General features: G+C 31.2%; 5 non-coding genes across 5 annotated transcripts; all 5 read left to right on the plus strand.

The window, feature by feature from the left end:
- Positions 1–739: 739 nt before the first annotated feature.
- Positions 740–812, plus strand: LOC112511912. The gene has a single exon (XR_003069165.1). It is a non-coding gene; the product is annotated as a small nucleolar RNA Z267 (small nucleolar RNA).
- A 71-nt stretch (positions 813–883) lies between these two features.
- Positions 884–975, plus strand: LOC112511913. The gene has a single exon (XR_003069166.1). It is a non-coding gene; the product is annotated as a small nucleolar RNA R44/J54/Z268 family (small nucleolar RNA).
- A 125-nt stretch (positions 976–1100) lies between these two features.
- Positions 1101–1171, plus strand: LOC112511911. Its single transcript, XR_003069164.1, has one exon. It is a non-coding gene; the product is annotated as a small nucleolar RNA Z267 (small nucleolar RNA).
- Positions 1172–1245: 74 nt separating this feature from the next.
- LOC112511915 lies at positions 1246–1330 on the plus strand. Its single transcript, XR_003069168.1, has one exon. It is a non-coding gene; the product is annotated as a small nucleolar RNA R44/J54/Z268 family (small nucleolar RNA).
- A 98-nt stretch (positions 1331–1428) lies between these two features.
- On the plus strand, positions 1429–1508 carry LOC112511920. Its single transcript, XR_003069173.1, has one exon. It is a non-coding gene; the product is annotated as a small nucleolar RNA snoR122 (small nucleolar RNA).
- Positions 1509–20961: the final 19453 nt, after the last annotated feature.

Genomic DNA, 20961 nt, shown 5'->3' on the forward strand with positions numbered 1-20961 from the left:
TTATATCCCATCCAGTCGCAGTCGTATCAAACACCAGACATACACTTGTTCTGTCCCGTCCAGTCCTATCCCCTTGCCTGTCCAGTTCTTTCATGTCCAGTCTATCCAAGCATGTCTGCATACCAAACGCTACCTAAATAATGACATGTATTTATTTATTGACACTTGAAATTCGATGTTATCCAATCGAAATAATTTATTATAAAAGTGAGAGATTTGATTCATGAAAATTACTAGCATCCTTAAATTCGGAAAATTATGGATTTGGTGTATATGATTAATTTTGTGTGACTAAGGTCTCTCACTAATAGAGTTACAAAAGAAATCATTAATCATTTATTAAATTATAAAATAAAAAATAAATTGTTTTTTATATTAAAAAAATAATACACAAATCCTTCAAAAAGAAAGAAAGCAACACACAAATGGGCCAAAAATCTTCTTTTCCATTGGGCCCATTGCCATAAAAGAAATTATGAATATAACAGGCCCAGAACATGAAATGATGCCCTAGCAAAACATCACCCACACAAGCTTCCATATACATACAGCTGACTTGTATATATAATCGTCCCCCCACCCATCCCACATAAACCCTAACCCTAATTCACTTCCTCAAACCCATCTATGATCTCTGTTCAACTTCCCAAATTTCGCTGCATTCTTTCAGTTTCTTTGAAAACCATCTACGATAAAGCTCCGATCTTTTTCTTATTTTCGGTTTTTTGGTGATTTTATTTCTGTGCCTGTGATGGGTATTAAATATACTTTGAGTATTCACACCATGAAATCAACCTAATCTGAGGCACAAACATCTTCATTTTGTTCTCTATATGATTTAGATGTTTCTTGCGATGATTTATGTGTTTTATTTAGTAAATAGATTGCAAGTGATGATAAAAAGACAGGGACATCAGAACTTCAATTTTGGAGTAGGGATGACCAAGTCTATAATGGGAATCTCTCTGATGCAATTCTTATAATCTACCTACAACATTTCGTTTTTGATCTCCAAAACTGTTCGATTATTCGTCTGTTTGTTAAATTTGTTGAAATCGTTTTCAATTTCTTGTTATGCGTAGTGGGTATGAATCAATCAGTCGTTGCCTGTGATGGTTTATAAATATACTTTGAGTTCACACAATGAAACGAATTTAATCTGAGGCAACTTCATGTTTTTATCAGTAGAATAATATGGGTTGTTGATGATAGTTTGAAATTTTGGGTTAATTTTAGTTTTAGTTATTTGCAAGTGATGATAGATCAGACAGGGACATCTGTATTCCATTGGAACATGATGATTTGTCTGTGGGAATCTCTCTGATGCTCATATGTTCGTGTTCAAGTTCAGGTTCTGTATTGAGTTCAAATTCTTCTGTGAATTCCATTGATTTTCATTTGCATTAATTTGTGGACTATGAAATGGGTTGCCAATGATGTATTCCATTTGCACGTATTATCAGAATTAAAGATGATGATACTCAAATATTGTCACTACCTCTGAGGCAAACCATCATGCATTTTGTTGTTGAAATCATACATTGAATTACATGGATTTTGATCAAGTTTTCATCTTTTTATAGAATTTCTATTAGTTTCTTTGATTATATGAGCTTTTTGGTTTATGATAAATTTGGTGTGATGAAAAAGCCTGATGATTGATTCAGAAGAACGGAGATTTGAATGATAGTTTTTGTAGAAGCTTGACAGACTTGTTGGGCTCCAAAGGCATCAACATGTAAAAGCCATTCTACCTTTGAAGATGAAGGCTTGTTTTTCCAAGTCTACTACTTTATGCATTTGGTTATGGATTAAAACCCCATTTGGGTTTGCTTGTAAAAACTATTTAACAGGTTTTGGAATGTCCAAAGAAGTATTTAACAGGTTTTGGAATGTTCAAAGACTTGTTTGTTTTGTAGGATTGTCAATTGATTTAATTATAATTATTTCAAACGGAAAAGTGCATTGGGTGTAGTGATGCCTAAGGAGTTTCTAAATGAACGAATCTTTAACCAACAAAGTTTTATTAGTTTGAAGATTTATACTCAAATCTCTTTGTAATGCAGATCTCAGACCAATATTTGAACTTTAGCAAAAATTATACTAAACTCGTATATCTAAGTGGTTATCAAGACTTTCTCAAATCCTTGTGTATCACTAAAGCCGTATTTCATATCTGTCTATCTTTGAATCAATAATCTAATATTAATAACTCAAAGTAACTCAAAGTGATCGGTTTATCGATGTTGAATTAAAGTTTCGACTCAAGTGACCATACTTAAGAATTAGCAATATTGGCAATTCCCAAGTTACTGGTTTTAAATTTGGTTTACACCTACATCCAAAAAGATGATTAGCTTATAATAAAATATAATAAAATATAATAAAATTAAAGAACACGGTAGAAGTAGAGAAATAAGTATGGAATATTTGCCTTGAAATTTAACTAAAAAATAATGGTTCATATTTATAGGGGAGAAAAAGAAGAGATACATCATTTTTTATATACAACCCTGTAACACCCACGTCCGCGTGGTCAAAGACGGGAGATGCCACAATTGGAATAAAACAAACAACGTGCTATATAAAATAAAGCGGCTAATAAAATTTATCAAAAGATAATTACATAACCACAAATGGAGATAACGTGTCTCAAAATATGGTCCCATATCAAAATGTCTATATTAGTTATCAAAAGTTTAACAAACGTATGACTTAATGGGTTATCTTCAATATTGTCATCTCYRTAGCTCTCATCCCAAAATCCCTGCTAAGTCATGTACCTGCYGAGGASAADAAAATCTCGGCTGAGCTTAATGCTCAGTGAACGGATAATAATATAACTAAACAATGAATATGAGATAACAAGTTCAAAAACAATTTATAACGTCAAATGATAATCCAAAAGAAAGTCAAAATGCCCTAAAAGCATGTCAAGGGTCCGAAGACCAAACTGCATCACGAGGACGCGTTGTTCCCAAAGGATGATCAGTCCATTCAGGCACAAGTGAGGAAAGGGGTATGAGCACAACACAACAATCCTCTCCGTGGATTTAACCACATCCATAATTCAATATCCGATAACGGTTCCTAGGATCAATCCATACGCCCTCTATTCGACCGGTACATAATCAAGTCCACTTTTAAGGACTATAAAAATAAGGACGCCATGATCGTTTTAGTCACCATGGAAACATCTCAATACCGGTGTTCCAGTTATTGAGTCTATAGTAAAATGTTTTACAAATGAAGCAATAAAACAAGTCAAGTGATCAAAATGATTCATATTCCGAATAAGAATATAAGTCGTAGTTCAAAAGGAAACAAAGTTCAATAACATTTGATAAGCATAAAGGAAATTCAAAACAAATTATTTGGAATTTATCACAGATTATCCGGATTAGGAAGCCTTACGCAAATGACTATCCCCGTGTCAAGTGAGATATGAAATCCGTACCTTAACCGAATTTGACAATTAACGCACGATCAAACGGAAATTCACGATCAAGTTTGATTTGCYCGCGTGCCTAACGAATGCATAACCGGTTACTATTTACAAAACACAAAAACCGTAACATAATTATTCTAATAAATTTACTTAGGTCTTAATGTACTTGATATGAATTGAAACTCAAACGTAAAAAGTTAACCTTATTCTCTTTCGATCCAACCGTTTCTGACCCTCTTATTTCTAAGTATTTTTATCTTACTTAGAGACCAATCTAGATTATATTTTCTAAATGAAAGTTGTAGGTTAGTATCATACGAGTCTATTGCTTTTAAAATAATCTCATTTGGATCATCCATCTATTTTATATGAATTTTACAAAACTGCAAATTAATACCGAATACAGTGTAAACAGCCCCAAAAGCACACTGTTTCGAGCCACCTAGTGTCATAACTAGATTTTCGACTCTTCATAAAAGTTGTAGTATGCAGTAAGATCTTTCTGTCTGCAAAATACAAGCTTATTCCGACTTACGGTTTGTGAGTWATACACTACCAAAGTACGGGAGTTACATTGTCGGTAAAATTCGATTCCGTAATTCCCGACTAACTTTTATGATCCAACTTTCATGATTCGCTACATTTACATGCTATAAACATATTTTAATATGTTAAACAGTAAAATAAATCCAATGGTCGTTAACCTAAGCTTAATCATGCATTTTTACTCCTTCCGACATTTAACCGAACAATTGGTGTACGGTTAAACATATACCCACAATCTAACCGTATTAAAACTATAATATACCCTTTTCATATCTACATCAATATAACCAGTATTAGCATCCTAAACATCAAATATATCATAATTTTGACAATATCAATCCGTAAACTTAGATATAAACACAGTTTATAAACTAGTCTTAATAACCCTAACATAAACACCTTAATGAAACTGAATGAAATTTATACCTTTAAGAAGGGTTCGGAGAGTGGATTTCGAATATATAATTATTATTTCGATCCTTTTAGTAACTTGACGTGAAATTTAGAGAGAAGACGAGAGAATTTTAGAGAAAAAAAAGAGACGAGAGATTGAGGAGAATGAGGCGGTGATGACCGTCCTCATTCTCGTGTGTGTATATATATATATATATATATATATATATATATATATATATATATATATAGGGGCTTAATCAAATGAGAACTAAATTGTTTGTGGTAACTGTAAGAACCAATCTCAACCATATATTATAAAAATCAATGGGTAAGATTAAAAAGAATCTTAGTTAATGTATTTCTATAAATAAATTACTATCATTTAATGACATTATATGAATAAGGGCAAGATGGTCATTTTGTATTTTAATTTATTGAGCCGGATTTGAGCGCGCGCTCAAATCCGTTAATATTCTTGTTCAATTCGAATCCAAATATGGTGAAGATACTTTCTTGTATTTGAGACGGAGACGACGATTCCCTTAAGCCCTAGAGAAATCGCAAGTGCAAGTCTATACAAAAACGATGAAGGATGACGGAGGAATAGGTAGAATCGATTTCTGTTCTTCATTTTCAATATGAATAATCCCGTAACCCTTGTTTCTGTAATGTGGAATGGTACAGGAAGAAGGAGCGGTAAGTTAAAGGCGAAATCGATGTTTAAGTTCTCAAATAAAGAAAGCCAACCCATTGACCTAGACCACGACGTTGAAGATGATGTTGATATTATAGCTATCGAAGAAACAGGTATCATCTCATTACATTCCCTAACACGATTTTAGGTTTAAATCATCAGATTTAGGTTTTAGTGTTGGTGGTTGTTTGTTTTAAACACTATTGAATGATGAATATTCTGTTTTTTTAGAGAAGAATTTACCACATTTTGATAATCAATTTGTGCTACAAACAACTCAGTTCTCCCTTGAATAGGCCCCTATATATATATATATATATTTAATTATATATATATATAAAGTTTAATCGTTTGACGGTTTTAACCCTTCAAGTTTATATTATCAACTTTACGTCAAATTAGGTATAAACTCAACTTTTGACATAAAACTGGTCTGAGATACAAGTTGGTTAAGCATAGGGTACAAATATATTATGCATAATTCTACCAAAAATTTATTTAACCCAATTTGTACGAGTTAATGAAACCTGGATATAATAATCCCGCTATGCGAGCCGATTAATCCCAGGGCGATCACCTGCTTTGCAGACAGTTCAGAGTCACCGCATTTGAACTTTTGTGGCTACAAAAGAATTTTTATTTCTTTTTGGATTTGAGCATGGACCTCCTGGTCTTTTTGACTTTTGAAGCCAAGTTCAAACCAATAAGACACCATCCTTGTAAAATGACTCTTTTCTCTATTTCTGTGAAATCTTCATACTCACTTTCATGTTTTAGAAGCTCCAAGTGACGAGAAATAGAATACGTAATATTATCCAAATCTACTTATAGACCATTTTTGATAAAACCGTAGTTTTTACAACTAATGATTATTTTATTTTATATTCTATAAATTATATCGTGAGCCGCTTAAAAAATGTCCGGATCCATTTTTGTTTATAGACGTTGGTGGCCGATTCACTTGTTAATAAAATTAAAACTAACGCAATTGAAACACGAGGGTGGTGTGTGATTGGTTTGAGCTTGGCTTCAAAGGTCAAAAATACCTAGAGGTTTCAGGTTCAAATCGAAGGAGAAATAAAAATCCCCTTAAAGCCACAGAGGTTTAAATGCAGTGACTCCGGGCTATCTGCAAAGCATGTGATCGTCTTGGGATTATCGGCTTGAATAGCAGGTTAGATATCCAGGTTAATAAAAAAAAAAAAAAAAACCTAACGTAATTGATTTTTGTCTCCAAATCCAAATTACAGAAATTATTGTTGCATAGGGGTTGGGTTGATTATGAAAAAAACATTTACACAATCCAACTCAATCTTTATGGTCTAAAAAATTTTTGACTCAACCCAACCTAAACAAAGGTACAACCTAACCAACCCAAACTATATCGGTTGGTTGAGTTTATCAGGTTGAAACTTTAGTACACAATTTTACGTTTTAACTAAGCTATTGTTTTAAATAAATAAAAATAAAAATATACAAATAAGGCTGAAGGTTCAAGCAAATAAGATTGTAAAATCACGATTGAAATTGTGACGTAATTTTGAATATAACTAATTTTAGGTCGGCTTAATGTATTATGTACATATATTAATTAAGAACTTAATAAACATATTAAATTCATGGTATATAAAGTCATCGGATTGGGTTCGATTCACATAACTTTAATCCAATTCCAACCAGACGTGTATGCTTTAGAGAGTTATAACTCGAGTAAGTATCGATTCGCTTCGATTAGGTTGGATTGACTATTCATTTTTGGAACCATTTGTATGATTCAAAAAATTTATACATCAAAAGACCTTTGTCCTAGCGGTATCGTAATCTTTAGTCTTCTAGGAGGTCAGAGGTTCAAACCTCACCTACAGTAGTGATAAGGATGTGTTAATTTATTTGTTGCATTTGTCGTATATCAAAATAGTGCTTTTGAGAATAGATTTCTTAAACTATGAATTAAAATAAAGCGTTTCTTATTTTAATGTAATTTGTCAGTTTTAATGGCGTACTTTTACAAAAGACGGACAACGTTTAAAAGACACGTATTTCTGTTGAAGATCTTGGAATCACCATGTTTTATAATTAAACGCTATTACGACTACTAATATTTTCGTTATGACTATCTATTTTAAATTTATGAATTTACGTATATACTCGTTTATTTAATCAAAATTGTTTCATATTTTAAAATAGACAGATTTTGAATGCTATATTTACAAAATTGTTGAATTCAACCACAAGGGTGGTGCTTGATTGGTTTGAGCTTGGCTCCAAATGTTAAAAGTATCATCCAAATCCAAGGAAAAATAAAAATCCCTTTGTGGCCACGAAGGTTCAAATACGGTAACTCCGGGCTATTTGTAAAGTAGGTGGTCGTCTTGGGATTAGTCGGCTCGTATAGCAGGTTGGATATCCAGGTTAATAAAAAAAATTGTTGAATTCAATTATAAACTCAACTAAATTCAATGAAAATGACTTATGGTCATCACAAAGTCGGGAAGGCCAAACTTCTTCATTGTTTGACCCCGTAAGTGACGTGGCTCTAGAAAATGCCAACATAGATTCATGTACACAGATTAAACATGTTAACAACTCCAACTATAAACCAGCACAATCATTTTCTTTTTTCTGGATTTAGGGAGTGTTGGTTACTGATAATAAGCATTTTTGAGTGTTTAGATAAACAGTTTATACCGGTATCAAACCGTTTTTCAAGAAGTTAAATCTTATTAACGTATAATAATGTGCTAAATTCTAATAATTCTTTATGTGAAACGGGCTCTCGTCGCCATTTATAAGACATTAGGTTGATGTCTTATCATGGTTCTAAATAACTCGTTACAACGTTAGGACTTGAGTTTGCCGTCATGTTAACCATAGTGTCCCACTCTACGGCTTGACTTGCATTATAATGCATTGTGGCGCATTACTACACGTTTTGGGCTGTTACGACGCGTTATTTTGTATATAACTTGAGGGACAAATGATAATTATGTACGGGATCCATGACTTAAATAAATATAAAAAAGGACCATAAAAACTAAAACCTTAAATAGGTAAATATTTACTCACATTCTTGTACACGAAAAGTCAAACACGAATTTTTTGAAAATCGAATAAAAGTCGCTAGTAGAGATTCAAGAGACTTGATCCCGGTTTTGCATTTTTGATATCGTTTTTAAGCGCTATGTATTTGGTATTTATTGTTCTTCTTTATATTTTCGTTTTATTACTTTATATGAATTTAATATGTTGTACGATTTATTCAAAACACCAACACATACAACTGTAGATATATGTGTGTGTGTGTGTATATATATATATATATATATATATATATATATATATATNTATATATATATATATATATATATATATATATATATATATGCCGTCTTAGGCACGTCTTGAAAAACGTCATAACCAAGCCGTAACTTGTAAGGCTTGACCTTGTCGTCACGTCGCGCTTCACGTCATTCAAAACCATGTGCCTTACTCAAAAACCATCTTAATCACAAGAATTAACCATGATTGAAATTATAATACAACCAAGAACTAAACATAATTTGTGGGTTCGTTCTTAACAACTCCATTTTCGATTAGATGTTTTGTGCATTATTGTGAGTGATGCACGATGTAAGATCTGAGTTTTTATTAATAAAAAAAATTAAAAAATTGTTCATAGGAAAATAAACGAAATTTTTGAACTCAGAGTGACAAAACCGACATGTTTGTTAGCGTAGGAAGTCTACGCTTATGCTACATAACGAGACTGAATAGAATGAAGGGTCAGGTTATGTACTCGATGCCGATTACCAATTGCACGACCCTGACAATCAACTTTACATGGACGTAACAGCTAAATAGTTTTTCCTTACAATCTTTGTCGGATGCTTATAGTTTAGAGTAACTTACAGATAGGACACATAACTGATAAACTACTTTTGCCGTTTCAAAATTCGGTCTTTCGCATTATTTTTCTAAAATAGACGTGATATCATAATTAATGCCTATTTTCTCACTAGAAACAGATCAAGGACTCGATTCATTTAGAAACTGAACGCTATTTATAACAACCAACTTATAATAAGTCTGATGATAGCTTTTAATGATCATTGTAAATATATTTAACAAAGACAGGTTAAAGTGACATAGCTACATCGTTAAACTATAATAGAAAAGGGTGTATGCCAACCAATATACAGATTTTAATTGAAAATAAAAAATTTATGTACCTCCATTTATTATTGATCAGAATGCATGTACGTCGATGATTTGAGGAAGAGAGATCAAAAGATGGCTTGATAGCATCAAGTCAACATCGGTTCCACCCAATTTTACCAAACCTGTGTATCGAGTCACCATTTTCTGCAATTAGTGTAGCCTCATCGACCATATGAACTTACTCGATTATAATAGGCCAATATTGGCATATTCATCCTTTTCCTTCATTAGACCTAGATTCATCAAATCCTTAGCTTCCAAAATGGAGATTCCACCATCTTCAGTTCATCCCCAACAAAGATCTAGGGTTTTCGAACCACTCACCTCCTCAAGTCTAGAAATGAACCATAAATGAGCATAAGCTTTAGATCTGCAAAGATTATCAAACTAGAGCATAAAGCGTTCACGAAACTCACCACATCAAGAATTTGAGATATCTCAACCAAACTCTTCCATGGATTCCTTTTTCCAAACACAAACCTTTGAAGCAACAAGTTGGATCCCTCCAAAATCTTCCAAAAGTGTTGCCAAGAACTCCACAAATCACCAAGAGGAGGAGAGAAAAGAAGAGGGGAAGAAAATGAGTTAAAACCCAAAAAATCTGACTTTTTATCCGTCTATAGGTCATATACGTCATCATACATGACATAAGTCGCAAATCTGGTCTCCCGTGCTTGAATTCTCACCTAGAACTTCATATATGCAATCACAACTGAGACTCTGGTCACATATTCAGTGGTCTAACTCTCTGTTTAATATATGTTACCTCAATGGAGATCCTAGTCGCATATCCAATTGCCTAACTCTATATGCCACCTCAACTGAGACCTTAGACGCATATTCAGTAACCTAACTCTATATGTTACCTCCACTGAGACCATTCTCACATATCGATCGGCTAACTCTGTGCTTCAGGATTTCAGCTCCATTTTGACATTCTAGAGTTAGGGGACTTCAAATATGACCTAAGCCGTGTGCCAAGTCATCAAGACCCTTTTAGCCCACCACTGAAACTTGCTTTGCTCTCGTTCAACTCACTCCCACTTGTCCTTCTAACCATAGTGAACCACTTTCACCTACAACTTTCTCATCAGAGGTTTAACGGAGATCTTGGTCGCATTAAGGAGATTTTTATGCCCAAAAATCCTCGTTTTTTGTAATCATATGACCTTAAAACAACCCACAACTAAAGAACATGATTAAATATTGTTAACTCAAGGTTAATACAACAAAAGTTGTTCGATCAACTCGTAGATGCATCTATCATAAATACAGGTGTTACATTCAACATATATCATCTTATATTAATTATTAATTATATATTAAAATACATTTATATATTCATATTATATATGACATGAAGGAAGCAAAGCACCCCACCAACAAACCTTACTTCTGGATCTCCGACTACCTCAATGAATGACCATCTCTATCGACCTACACCTCTCCATCAGCTAACACATCTCCTTCGGCCAACACTCTATACCTCTCTCTCTCTCTCTCTCTCTCTCTTAGTGAAACGATGAACACCCTCCGATAAGTAACTGAAACTCACTTCCTCTTTGGAGAAGAATGCTCAACGATGTTCACCCTCCAATAAAGGCCTGCAACTTGATCCCCTCGATTTCTCTTTACAACAATGTACACCACATCCTTCAATTTCTTTCCACTTCAATATATTCCCATCCTATATCTGTAACTTGATCTTTCGTAACCCAACGATGTATTCCTCTCTCTCTCTCTCTCTCTATATATATATATATATACATATATATATATATGCAAATCGAGGGTTTGATTCCAATTCTGAAGGTTTTTTAGTACTTGATGTTAGGGATTAAGTTAGTTTTTTAGATTTTTGTAGTGTTTGATTTTAGGGTTTGAGCTTCTATCAAGATTCAAGGTTCGCATTTCTATCTTATTTTGGAACATGATTGGTTTTTGTGTTTGTATCTAATGTTTTTATTGTATTTGATTTTATATTTTGAGTTTGTATTTTGTTTAATGCTTATACTCTCTCTATAATGATTTGCGTTTGTTTATGTGATGGAGGTTGTTGCATGCATCATAAACATGCAAAAAGGTATAAATTTATTAATCGAACTCAAAGAAAGTATAGGTGTAAGTTGGTTGCCAATCTTTCCAGGAAGTTAGTAGTCAAACTAATAAATTGTGTTATATCTAATGCATGTGTAATAAAGATATATACTTATTTGGTTTATTTTAAGTTCAAAATAGACTGAGGGGTGCTTACAGCTTAATGAGCTCAATGATCTAGACGGCTTATTTGTTCAACCATAGAAGAGTGTTTAATTATTTATGACTTAGGGCATGTTTATTAGTAGCTTAATGAGATTATTTGGACTCACAAATGATTGTTTGCTCAACTCATGTTTATTAGTCAACTAAATGATTGTTTGGTAGTGCTTAATGATATAGAAAATGGCTTATGCAATAAGCTTTTAGGAGGAGCTTTATGCAGAAAGCCAAGTTTTTCCCAAACATGTCCTTCCCAATTAAAAACATTCTCATTCCATCTATGAAAAACACCTCCCAAACAAAAACCGTCTTAATATGTACAGACAAGATTAATCCACATAGATAGATTTATACATATATGTAACACCCATGTTTTTATGGTTAATCGTTTAAGCGTGTAGATTTGTTTTAACAAGTCATTTAGTGTCCAACCATTATTGAATGTTTGTGGAATTTAAATCAAGATTCATGTTTGGTTTGGGATGAAGAAAATTTGTGTTGGAAGTCATCTGAGGCATTAAGAGACCTCTCATGGAAGTTTTGTCACGCGAGAAGTCGGAAATCAGCTTAAAAACGCAATAAAGTGTCAAGATGGTTATCAAATGAGTTAAACTCACTTCAAAAGTCGTGTCAGGCATTGGAAGTCTGATTTTTAAGCTCAGGATAATTTCCACACTAGTTAAAGTCGGCTGGAAACTAGCGTAGAGACCTGACCTACACAAAAAGGCCGAAAATCTGGTTTTCCTCATTTTTGCCATAACTTCTTCATTTCTTACCGGATTTGAGAGATTCTTGAGGTTGTGGGTTTCGTATTTGGAGGCTCAAGATGGTAACAAATATAATTAAGTCTTTCTTGATGATTTTGGATTTCATAGAGGTTGAAGGTAAGATCTCATCTTTGTCTTTGAATCTAGGGTTTGAACATTTTTGCACCATCAACTCTCATTCTTTCTTGGATTCTATTATGTGTATGACTTAGGAGAAAAGGAAGTGTTATTGAGAGCCTTTCACCGTAGATTTGTAGTAGAATCTTGAGGATTCCATATCTTCACCAAAGGAAGCTCAATAGTGGGGTAAAACCTAGATTTAGCCTAAATCTAGCAAGATTAGCTCAACTTGCTTTGTGAAAACTTTGTACATGCCAAAAATATATATTTCAAAATCTCAATGATGTTACTTAAATATTTATCAAATATGTTGATTATTTGATTAGATTTGCATCTTTAATATATCTGGGATATGAAATCTCTAGAAAAATGTGTAGAATGATTTATTGGGTGTTTGAGACACCAAATGAGATTTATTTCATAAAAAGGGAATTATTTGGGTATTTGGATGACTCAAGACAAAATATTATTTTAAATCTTGAAAAATGTATTTTGAGTTAAAGAATGATTTTATTTGGCGTTGTTGAACAAATCAAAATGTTTGTTGACTTGATTTTGTGTCAAGTATGTTTTGGGGACTTACCAACTTGTGAACTTTTGATAGTGGCGTAATAGCCTTTTTGGTGAAATGAAGTCTTTACCCTCAAGATTGAAGGAAGTTTTCTTCCTTTGGATAAAAGGGATGTTCATCTCTCCATTTCTCCTATAAATTGAAGCGTTTACTCTCATTTGGAAGACACATCTCTTGAAGCATTTTACTCTCAACTGAAGATCTTGAGCAGTAGTTCAAGTTTAATTTTCTGTATTTACTTCTTGTCTCGTATTTATTTTTCAGCTATGTTTCTATCCACTGTAGTCTGTATGCCCATTGAGGGCAACAGTTTTAGTAAATTTAAATTCAAGTATTTTTTTATGCATTTATCTTCTTCATCTATGTTCTGTAATCTTATTATGATCTAATCACCCTTTTTGGGTGTGGGTGTGAGTCAAACTTAAGAATAGTAGGCATACTTGAGTGTTGTCATTGTTAATAATTCTTAAGCTTGGTCACTTAAAGTCGTGACTTAAACTCAACGCGGATTAACTGATCACTTTAAAATGTTAATATTATATCCTTGATCTAGATATGGACGGATTCAAAATACGACTTAAGTGATGCACAAAGATTTGCTAAAGTCTTTGATAATCACGTAGAGATACGGATTTTGCATGTTTTTAGCTAAGGTTCAAATATTAGTCGAGATTTATATTATAAAGAGATTTGAGTATAAATTTTCAAGCTAGTGGAACTAGATATCTTTTTATCACTTAGCTAATTCGGCAAGCTTAAAATTAAAGACGGTGGGCACTTTGTGGGCACTCCGTTGGCACAATATATGAAAATTCACTTTCGAGATATTGGAGTTTCTATAGAAGTCCCATGAGTTTCTGACCATACTATTCCTACAATCTTCTTAAGGGAAACTTGCACCCATACCCATCTCTTAATTTGAAAAGGTTTATTTCGTATTTTAAAGCTTTTTACCAACAAAATCCAACTTTTATTCACAAACCGAAACATGCTCAAGAAGTTCATGAAACTCTCTGATTCTCAGTAGTCCAGTCTCTGTGGAAACGATCTTAGTACTATACCACTTTATTACTTGAAGCGATGATAGTGTCGGTGTGCACTTGCACCACCACTGTGGGGATTTTGTGCCTACTGTGAACACTTACTATTTCAAGCCATCAACTATCCATTTCAATCTTTCAAAATTACTAGAAGGGTGATTGCATAATATAACGAGATATATCTCAATTTTAATCTTTTGTTTTATTATTTATCTATGTCGATATAATACGGTTTTTAGTGGTTTTGAGAAAACGATAATATTTTTATTTTTGAATAAAATATAAATTCAAATATATCATAAAAAATTGGAATATATATGAGACCATCTTTTGACACTTGAAACTTCACAGCAAAATGTTGTGAAGGTAACCTTCACAGTGTTATGCTGAACATGTTCGACTTTTTTTAACCTTCACAGTGTTTTTGCTGTGAAGTTTCAAGTGTAAAAATGTGGTGTCACGGGTCTCACGAAAACATATTGTTTTCACGTGAACCCAACCCAACCATATATATATATATATATATATATATATAGGGGAACGATCAAATGCAAACCACTCAATTTGTACAAACCGTGCAAACTTCATTCAACCAATCACAATTTTTCATTTTGTTCATTTTTTTGTAATTATGAGAGATTGATTAATCATTTTTATTGTGAAGGGTGAATCATAGATATTATCATCTTCATTATTTTAATTTTAGAGAAATACATGAAACAGTTTTATTTTAGAGAAATACATGAAACAGTTTCATTAAGTATTATATGAAACAATTTCACAACCATATATGAAACAACTTCATCAAAAAAAATACTATATGAAAGAATTTCACAAGATTAAACAATTTCATGAAAAAATTTCATTAGATCAAACAATGAAATCGACGGATGAAGGTGGTTTGCACGGTTTACACAAATGAGGACAATTTTTATTTGATCACTCCTATATATATATATATATATATAGAGAGAGAGAGAGAGAGGGATGTTATTCTACATCCTTTGTCATTCCTACACCCTATACAACCCTCATCTCAACCATTCAATTTTTAATCAATTAATTGTTTCTTAATATAAAGTATCAATCATAATTAATGAACTCTATTCATATTGCATAAATATTCAAATCATAATAAATGAACTCCCATCATTTCTATAATTAATTGGGTTGTAAGGGTTGTACAAATACACAAGGTTGTAAAAGAAATATACCCTATATATATATATATATAGACTTGGGATCATGTGAGACCAATGGTTTTTCGTGAGACCCGTAAAACCAATTCTGAACCCTTGGATTAGATTTACAATATGAAAATCTAGACATTTATAAACGCCACGAGACTTCTCAATAATTACAAAATTGCCACCATGCAATTTAGATCATTAGATATTTAACTTGTAAATTTGATCAATGAACATAAATTGGTCTTACGGGTCTCACGAAAAACCCTTGGTCTCACGTGAACCCAACCCTATATAGATATAGATATAGATATATATATATATATATATATATATATATGTATGTACTTGGGATCATGTGAGACCAATGGTTTTTCGTGAGACCCGTAAGACCAATTCTCAACCCTTGGATTATATTTACAATCGTCGGATCTAAACATTCATAAGCGCCACGAGACTTCTCACTAATTACGAAATTGCCACCTTGCAACTTTAGACCATTACATCATTAGTTTATAAATTTGATCAATGAACATAAATTGGTCTTACGGGTATCACGAAAAACTTTTGGTCTCACGTGAACCCAACCCTATATATATATACATACTAATATTAGTATCAAATTTACTATTTGAAGTTCTGGTTTTTTATGTAATTTCTTTAATTCAATAACTTAATTTAGATCTGATAACGAAGTAATTTATTTATCGTTTAATAATATAATTGTCATAAATATGATAATCAAGTATTTTGTTATAACTAATGATTATCCTAATTTTATCCTAATTATATTTTAGATTTTTTATATTCAAAATAAAATGTATATTCCGTATTTGATAATGTTTATCTATAGTTAGTCACACAAATTCAAAAATGAAGCTTTAATAAGTTGTATTGACGTACAATTTACTTACGATCTTGAATTTTAAGTAATATATATAAAAAAACAGTACTTTATGCATAAAAAATGGTTTTAATTTTTTTTATCAAATGTTTTATAATATAGTATAGATTTATGTTAGGTGTTCCTCTTAATTTTGTATTTTGGCTCAATCGCTGATAGCAATATGTTATCTAAATTATGCCAACCAATTACTAAAACATATTCAATTTAAACCTATCTAAATATATCAAATATAAAACGTTAAACACTTACAATTTATAGATTGTTATATATCTTAATAAACCTAATAATTTACAATAAGAATACAAGTTGTGTACCCGTGCAATGCGACGGGAACCATGAATTTTAACAATTTTGATGTTTCACTGGTTTTATTATAGAAGATTTAACGATGATATAAGTTACACTTGGTCTTTACTTATTAATACAATTTGAATAAACAAGAGTTACGTTTCCAATTACAGTCTATTGATGAAAAAAATTGTATGACAATTTAAAATCCAACATATTTAAACGACTTCACAAATGTGTTTGATTTACACCAAGAACAAGAATTAAGAGATCGAGAGCGAGACTGAGAGTTCTAGAACAATTGAATAAGAGATAAATGAAAGAACTTTTAATAACTCATGATGAATATCAGTTTAAATCTTACATTGGGGGATGAGGAGAAAACATAGATGTATAAAAGGGTGAAGGTATGAATGAAAGGTATCAAAAGTATCGTGTGAACATGAAAACAAAATGTAATAATGTGTATTGGTAAGTTATACTATATGTTATTTTAATTGTAGATTAAGAGATTTTAAAACTCAATGCATAAAGTAGTAATACTTGATGCATTATTAATTGTTTTTAAGATTTTTAAGACTTTGTACATAAATGTATAGTATTTTGTGCATTAAAAACTAGTTTTTAATACTTTTGATAAATCTGGTTTATAATATAATATAGATAAATATAATAATAAAAATAGTGTTTAAAATGGTTTGCTGTGGTGTTTGGCGGCCATTTGAATAAATTCGAACCGGTAAACTTGGATTATGAGATGCTCCTATTTAAGACCTAATTTACACTGTAACCATATGTATGGGTCCCACTTCCACCAAACTTCCGGAGTTAAGGGCTTCTCAGCCAATAAAATCTCGCCACCTGTTCACATTCCTTTTCAAAACCGGACCCACAAATCATGGTCAACGTTCATCCAGAGGAAGCCAAGCTGCCACGACTTCCAGTTGGTCTATGTTTGCTCTTATGAGATAGAGATTCATCATCTTGTTTTATTTAAGGCCTTCTTTTAATTTAATTTAATTTAAATTTATTTTCAAGAAATACGTTTCGAAGAAAATTAACGAAGATTGATTCAATGACAAGTGACGTTTTCGTGCTTACGTTATGATTTCCGAGCGTAGGCTACGTATCGTTGTAATTTGTCGAGAGTGTAGCGATTTGGTGTTTTTGTCGATGCAATTTTTTGACATGATATCATCGTTCACGTATTTGCTTAAATCTATTTGAACCAACACAAACGGGATATGATCGTACGTCCATGAATTATATCGATCTAATTGATCCCAAAAATCATCGTAAAATGGTTGTTTATATAAAATTCTTTGACAAGATGAAGTTTGGCATGTGGTCTTGCAATTATTCTCGATCTCTTTCCATACACAGAAGAAAATACGTGTTTTCTTTATAATTATAAATGTTTGATATTTAGTCGACTAAATTCATGGAATCTACGTCTAATATGACATGCACTTTAATCACGCGATATTTTTGCACATAAGAAATTGACGTGACAAAGAAAAAATACGATAAGATTAAAAGGTTGGAATTAGGGCTGTAAACGAACCGAACGTTCAGCGAACCGTTCGGCGGAAAGTTCGTTTATGTTCGTTTATTTAATAAATTAATGAAGATGAACAAAACTTTTTATTCGTTTGGTTAAACGAACGAACATGAACAAGAGTCTCGTTCGTTCATTTATGTTCGTGAACGTTCGTTTATATATTAAATTTAATATATAATCTTTTATTTATTTACTTTGAATTTAAATAATATTTATTAATTTTTGTTTAATTCGTTCGTTTATGTTCGTTCATTTAGCATGTTAACGAACGAATATAAACGAACACGAACACACCTGATTTCTAAACGAACGAACACGAACACAAAGATCTTCATTCGTTTACCATTCGTGTTCGTTCGTTTGTTCAATTAAGGTTAAATGAACGAACATGAACAAGCCTCTGTTCGTATTCGTTCGGTTCATTTACACGCCTAGTTGGAATTATGTTTATTTTATTCTCTAATGAAATTTTTTTAAGTGGATTTATAAAAGGCATTGAACTTACTTTGTTTAGTAAGGTTAAAGTTTTTGTTTGAAATAATAAACAACTTTATTCCAAAAGAGGAAATGGTTTCCTATGTGTTGTCAACATCGTCATTATAGGCGATAAAAGTCTAACAAACCCAAATAGCTATTTTGGGTTGTTTGGGATGAGTTATGAAAACAATTTATTGACTTATTTCGATGTGACACAGGTAATAAGCACTTTTGAGTGTTTAGATAAACAGCTTATACCGGTACCAAACCGGTAATAATAATTTTTTAAAGAAGTTAAATCATTTTAACTTATAATGAGTTGATAAATATTTTTAAAGAAAAATATAAGTTGTTTCAAATAAACAATCTCATACACCTCTTTTACTAACTTACACCTTTATAATTATTTATTTAATTTACTTTATATCTCTTACATCTTCATTTTTTATTTTACACATTTTATCATGTTAACATATATAATCGTATATTAACTAAAATACATGAAAAGAATACGTTCCTTTTTTTACAAATTGGAATATTATAATTGTCTCGTCAATACGTTTAAAAATACATTAGATAAATAACCATAAGGGTAGAAAACATGTATATTTTAAAAATAAGGGAAAAGTACAATAAAAACTAATGAACTTTCTTGTTTGGAATGATTAAGTTCTTGGACTTTTTTTTGGAACAAATAAGTCCTTGGACATTCCTAAACATGTTAAATAAGTCTTTGAACATTCCAAAATATGTTAAATAAGTCATTGGACAATTTTTGGAACAAATAAATCCCTGGACATTCCAAAACATGTTATTTAAGTCTTTGAACATTCCAAAATATGTTAAATAAGTCCTTGGACAATTTTTGGAACAAATAAGTCCTTGGACATTCCAAAATATGTTAAATAAGTCATTGGACAATTTTTGGAACAAATAAGTCCTTGGACATTCCAAAAAATGTTAAATAAGTCATTGGACAATTTTTGGAACAAATAAGTCATTCAACAATCCAAAATATGTTAAATAACTTCTTGAAAAAAATAAAGTGGTAAAATACTGAAAAAAAATCCAGAAAAAAACCCAATGAACATTCATATTTTGAACGATTAAGCCCCTAAATATTTTTTGAACCAAAAAGTATTTAGATCTATAAAATTAAACAAATATAACAAAAAAGTACTTACATTTACAAAAAAATAATTATCATTTTAACTAGTTGTACAAGTCATAAGAATGTATCCAACATGTTTTATAAAAGTTCAAGAAGTTATTTAACATGTTTTGGATTGTTCAAGGACTTATTTGTTCCAAAAATTGTCCAATGACTTATTTAACATTTTTTGGAATGTCTAAGGACTTATTTAACATATTTTAGAATGTCCAAGGACTTATTTAACATTTTTTGGAATGTCTAAGGACTTATTTAACATATTTTGGAATGTCCAATGACTTATTTGTTCCAAAAAATTGTCCAAAGACTTATTTAACATGTTTTGGAATGTCCAAGGACTTATTTGTTCCAAAAAAAAGTCCAAGGACTTGATCATTCCAAACAAGAAAGTTCATTGGTTTTTATTGTATTTTTCCCTAAAAATAATTCATAAGTATTTATAATATTCAATAATATAAGATCAAATCCAAAAACATTCAATGTTAGGCTTATTTTGAACGTATTGACGAGACGATTATAATTAATTAATTTGTGAAAAAAGAAACATATTTTTTGTATATTTTAATTAATATACGATTATGTGTTATATTATAATAAATGTGTAAAATAAAAATAAAAAAGTAATGAATATAAAGTAAATTAGACAATTAATTATAAAGGTGTAAGTGTAAAAATAATTTACCCAAAATGGATTATCCCTGAACTCTCATACTAAATTATTATTACAATTTACACCCTTATTTTTAATTGTCTAATTTACTTTATATTCTTTACTTTTTTTTTTCATTTTACACATTTATTATAACACATAATCGTATATTAACTAATATATATATATATATATATATATATATAGGGTTGGGTTCACGTGAGACCAATGGTTTTTGTGAGACCGGTAAGACCAATTTATGTTCATTGATCAAATTTATAAACTAATGATCTAATGGTCTAAATTTTCAAGGTGACAATTTTGTAATTATTGAGAAGTCTCGTGGCGTTTATAAATGTTCAGATCTGACGATTGTAAATCTAATCCAAGGGTTGACAATTGGTCTTACGGGTCTTACGAAAAACTATTGGTCTCACATGATCTCAAGTCTATATATATATATATATATATATATATAATACGTTTCTTTTATACAAATTTAAATAATTATACGTCTCGTCAATACTTTTAAAATGTGTTTTTGGAATTGAAACTATTTTTACACTTTACACTTTATAATTAGTTGTTTAATTACTTTATATTCTTTATTTTTTTCATTTTTTATTTTACACTTTTATTATATTAACACAAATAATCATATA

Source organism: Cynara cardunculus (assembly GCF_001531365.2).
Source record: "Cynara cardunculus var. scolymus isolate 2C chromosome LG 4, CcrdV1, whole genome shotgun sequence".
Lineage (NCBI taxonomy): Eukaryota > Viridiplantae > Streptophyta > Magnoliopsida > Asterales > Asteraceae > Cynara > Cynara cardunculus.